Genomic DNA, 5,693 nt, shown 5'->3' on the forward strand with positions numbered 1-5,693 from the left:
GAGTGCCCAGCATCAATGTAGGATGGTTAAATGTAGGTGATAGCTGTGTGGAGTCATTAAGCCATGGCTTGCACCCTCTCACAGCCAGCTGTTTGGATCACTGGTTGTGAAACAAGATTCAGTGTGTATGTTTTGGTTTGCCGGAGTGTTGATTGCATGCTGTCAATATTACATCTATTTGTTCTCACATGTGGAACATCTGGACATGTCGGGCTTTGATTTATTCGTCTAAAGTCAAAATATGTTGGGTTTTTGTGTGAAAATGTTACTGCGTTTTATGCATTTAATTTTCTTGACTATCTCTTTTTGTATAAAAGTAATAGCTTCAGTCTTTTTATCAAGTTGTAAATCACATGCCAAATATGTACGCATGACGCTATCGCACACGTATAAGGATTTGTTGGGAATTCCTGAGTACATTTTGTAAAAGCATATTTTTTCCATTTCTTTTGGTTTCCTGGGCAGATTTTGTACAAGTAGTGCTAAAACATTGTGCCAATGTTACACTTGTTTGAATGAATTATAGACTCCAGTCTAAGTAATCAATTTCATGTTAAGAGATCATATTTCCACGTTTGTTGCCTATGTCATTTTATGCTTATAAAAAATCTCCCGGGCACGTGGTGAAATGGCAACTTGTACCAGGAGACTTGTCCTGGGGTCATTTATTAGGTGTGAGTGTGGACATGCTCAGGAGAGGTTAATCTAGATAATCCAGGCATGGGGAGTGAAGGATGTGTTAACAGAATCGACTGTCATTTTACAGTTAAACTATTGGGAACTTAAAAAGTATGTATTGTCAGAAATGGAGAAAGCTGTGGGGAGGGTCGTGACAAAAAAGTGTTGTAGGAGGGTTGTGTTAGTGCACTCAGGGGAAGCATGGGTGGCCCAGTTGTCTAAGGGACTGCAATTTGCTGTTCAGGTGCATCCCTTGGTCACACCAGAAACCTAAAATTGTAGGTTCAAATCCCAGTTCACCCTGATTATGTTTCTAGGTTTGTCAGCACCATACTCGTGCTCATGGGTTTCACCAAAGGGGTCAGCATCAGAGACCTGCGTCACTTCAGGCTTTCCTCCACAGCAAGCTGACACGCCGTGATATAACTGGAATAATGTTCTAAATGGCATTAAACCCAACCCACTCACTCACAAGGGCGCTCAGGGATATAAGATTCTGCATCCACCCAAATAGTAAATAACCGTCTTTTTTGGGGTCTGTATTGCAATGGTAATACTGTTTATGTTTTGTTACTTAATCATGAACACAAGATGTTTTCCGTTTCATTCTTTTCATTGAGGAAGGAGTGTGCTTAATGTTTCTAGAAAAAGTCCAGTCTGACTTGCACAGAAGCAACCATGATAATCCTGGGTTGACCCGTTATTACCACGATGTCGGGGTAATCGTTGGCTTCACGTGCTCTTACAGTATCAACAAGTTGGTAGGAAGACAGCAGGCTGAGGTAGCCCCGCCAGTGCAGCCTGAAACAGTTGAAGTCACCATATTAGTGATTTCAACAAGCGTGACCAGCCATGAGATAAGGGGCCTTATGTGTGAAAAACCATTTTTGGACTTTTCATATTATTTAAAACCTACAATATCTCCAGAACACAAAAATACAATTCACAAGCTCCAATTGATATTTTTACAAATGATATCAACATTTGGACTCATTTTCCCACTTATAACTCATTAAGTAACAATTGTAATTTCTAGGCATAATGTGGGATGAATTGAAAATATATGCTGAAAGGTTTTGAACTAATGTTTTTGTTACATTACAAACGAGAGACAAATTAGGTTTTTTTTGTACAGTCCACGCACACTGGATTTTCACTGGAGTAAGTTGACGTCAAAATGTCTTTATGACATAATAGAATAATTGCAACCTAGCACCCGTAAGGTCCCTTTTCTCCTGGTGGGTCACAAATGATGATTTTAGACATATTTTTGAACATATTGTTTAACTGTAGAGAACAATTGTTTGATGGCACGTTTTGCGAAGTACTCTTTGCCTTGGCCATGTGGTGTTTAAGGTTGCATTGTGAACTGAAGTAAATGGTCACTTAGTATGCTAAGTGAGTGGCAGCCATGGTGCTGTTCTCCCTCCCCTCTCTCTCCTCGTCTCCGACTCTCTCCAAATGTCCATAGACAGACCTGTGCCACTGCTTGTACTGTACAGTGTAAATAAATGATGGACAACACGGCCTTTGCTTGTTTTTACATTGGCGTTGCATTCTGAATGAGGTTCTTGGTGGTAAGCGTTCTCCACTGCCCCCAGCCCACCTGCACAAACTTGGAGCTCATGTTAAAGTATGGGAGTTATGGTCTTTGGAATGAGCCCAGCTTGTTTGGTGCAAGACAGCCCAGAACCAGTTCCTCTACTTAGGTTATTAGTTAACTGATAAGACTGGTAAACATACCTTTTGAGTTAATAGGATTTGGAGAGTTTGTGTGTTGTTTAACTCCACATTCAGCATAATTCTGGCCTGTAAATAATCGAGTCTGGACCAGACAATCCAGTGATTGACAACATGAACATCAATCTACGCAAATGTGATATGGTGGCATGCATCAACCAAGTCAGCAAGCCTGACCACCCGATCCCTACAGTCGCCTCTAGTTGCCTCTTTACAGCAAGCATAGGTTGCTGAAGACCTATTCTCTCCAGTGGTCGGTTCAGATTTGGAGTGACTTGAATCAAACTTGCTACAACTGCCAATTTACCAAAGTCCAGCTCTCCTTTTAAAATAGATTAGATTCGGCTTAGGTAGACTGATAGTCCGAGGATTTTGATTCCAATATATTTTTCAAATTGCATTATGTATAAATCCGTCAATGGGTTAAAAGGGACTAGACTGTGTTATAAGTAGCTTGAGTAACAGTGTGTTTGTTTGTTGTTAAACACCACACTCGGCAATTGTCAAACTATATAATGGCTGTCTGTAAATAATTGAGTCTGGACTAGACAATCCAGTATATATATTATATATCTCGATATAAATTATTAACAATGTGAAAAATTTTCAAAATGCCAATAGATACCCCCAGGTGTGATCAAATACTATTAGGTCTATTAGATTTATTAACAAGGCCGGTAATATTATTTTGTTATTTCAGCTTTATTGTTTTGAGAAAATGTTATTATATTTAATAAAATGTCAAGAAAATGTTTCTGAATTTGGACTAAAATTGTTTCAAACTATATACCTAGTGGTTGTGAATGATAAGTATTTATACCTTTCTCGGCCATTCAAAAAAACAGGTTGGATGGCTTTTTTCAGTGTTTTGCTTGCCAGAGAGAAAATAATTTAAACCATAGGAGTTCTCTCCCCTAGGGCCGGATTGTCCAAGCTCCTCACAGCAATAGCCCATTCGCAGATAGGTGGCTACAACCCTGCTTGGAGTTGAACTTGCAGCCGACTGACCGTTATGTTTACAAACCAGTGATGACTGTCGTCAAGTCGAATACTCTTTCCCCTGCTAAATTCTTTTCCTTGTTTGTCAATTTGAATTTCTGCTTCATTTCAACTACCATGTAATTGATATAGTAAGAATGTAAGGGGAAGTTGGTTGATTTTCCGTTCGTCTGCAATCTCGAACCAATCCGATCAAACAAACAAAAAGGTAAATTCATCTGGGAAGTATGGTCAGTTGTAAACCTTTTCAAAATCAACTACGATGGCATTCCCAAAGAAATGAACCAAAGTATAAACGTTACTACATTTGGGGTTAACAAGACTGTGCATTTGGGTTAGTTTTCAAGATTCCTGTAATGGCCACGCCCACACTGGATGCAGCGACGTTACCGAGAGTGTGACGAAGGTGTCACGCTGCTTGTGTATGCGAACGGACGGTGAAAGAATGTGTTAGAAACATCCGTAATGCTCTCGTGCCGATGGACTGGTGAGGGCACTACAGGGAACATTCCAGTAGCTGATAAGGAAACAAGAGCATGTTCACGTAACTCTCACTCACACGCATTTTCATCACGTCAAGTCCAGCTTTCATGTGAGGATCGCTCATCATCCCCGATTCCCTGCCTAGCCCATCTGGGAAGCTTGACCTCAGTCGCCGCTGGGTGAATATACATTATTATCACTGACTTGTGCTATCACCACATTATTTTTGTATTTAATACTGACCACTGCCATCTTATATATTACCATTGAATAGTGTACTACCACTCTATTGTGCACTGCCATTATAATAGCAGGGCAGTTATTTGTACTGATTGGTAAACTTAGTTAATTCTTTTATACATTTGTTGATTGTATGCCACTTGTTGTTTGTTGGTTTCACACTAAGTTCTTTTACGTACAGATTTCTGGGTTAACATATTGTTTCAATTTGGGAATCGACACGTAACACTATTGAAAAGTTTAAGTCATTCCTCTTGTCATACAGTCATGTTGATAACTGTGAATCTTTCCCATGCATCCAAATACGAAACAGGCGAAACAGTCTCTGGACTCTTTTTTCTAGTTCAGGTGGGTTAATCAGTGGATGAGAATTGGTAAATTAAACACACTACTTCGTTTTCGAAATCGATATAACATTGCGTATTATATTTGTACATAGATTAGGATTCACAAACCCCAGAATACTAACACGCCGTTGGTATGCTGCAAATAAATGGCTCAAAACGGATTCTGTCCACGTGTCGCGTCACCTCAACAAGAAAACTATATTCGGCTGATGCATCTTCAGAATCGACACCAAACATTAACAGCTCGGGCAATTCCTGGGTTGAGACCAATTGGTGGCAGAACCGTACGCAACCGGAAGCACAACATCTGATCCCGACGTCTGAAGACACGCCTAATTTTGCTTTCACGTCACCGCCACACAGCCTAGCTTGGAAGTATAATGGTATGGGATGGAATCACAACTTATAGTAGAACACAACCTATCATTGTTTATGGCAATTTAAATGGCCTACGGTACTTGGACGACATCGTTCGAGATCCTGTCCTACCCTTTGTGAGGTGAAATGGGATTTAACTTAAATAGCGACGTGCATGCACGTGTGTGCGTGTGTGTGTGTGTGGCTGCTTGTACTAGTCCGGACTGATGCCGATTTATAGTGCTCGATACACTGAGATAACATGCCACATGAATTCCCCACTCAGACACAGTATACTGACTCCGAGCCGACCAGTCCTCGTTTTAGCCCCTTAATGCCGAGCGCCAGGCAGGGTAACAAGAAGTACCATCTTTTAACGTCTTTTGGTATGACGCGGCCAGGGGTCGAACCCCGGACCTTCCGCTCTCCGGGCGGATGCTCTGCCACTAGACCACGGAGGCGGTCCCTACCCTTTGTGCAAATGCAAAACGTAACATCACGTTGAACGTGCTGTAACAGATTTGTTTAGACAGCATAACATAACTGTACTGCCATGGCCGGCTGTTTCCCCAGACCTCCACCTCTTTGAACAAGTCTGGGATGAAATAGAACGGCGTCTACGACAGGACCAGAACTAGCCGATTACGCTAGCTCAATTGGAGCAATCAGTAGTTATAATTTGGAACAATATCCCCCTGTTTTCAAGAATCTTGTGTCTTCAATGCACCGACGCTGCCTCCTGACTTATTTCTGCCAGTGATTTGTGAGAGTAGTTGTAGTGCTGTAGCAGAACGTGCAATTAAAACTGCTACATGTATACGACTGTTCAAGGTTGGCAACAACAGGATA

The sequence above is a fragment of the Haliotis rufescens genome, unplaced genomic scaffold (genome assembly GCF_023055435.1).
Source record: "Haliotis rufescens isolate VD_foot unplaced genomic scaffold, xgHalRufe1.0.p SCAF_3, whole genome shotgun sequence".
Classification (NCBI taxonomy): Eukaryota; Metazoa; Mollusca; class Gastropoda; order Lepetellida; family Haliotidae; genus Haliotis; species Haliotis rufescens.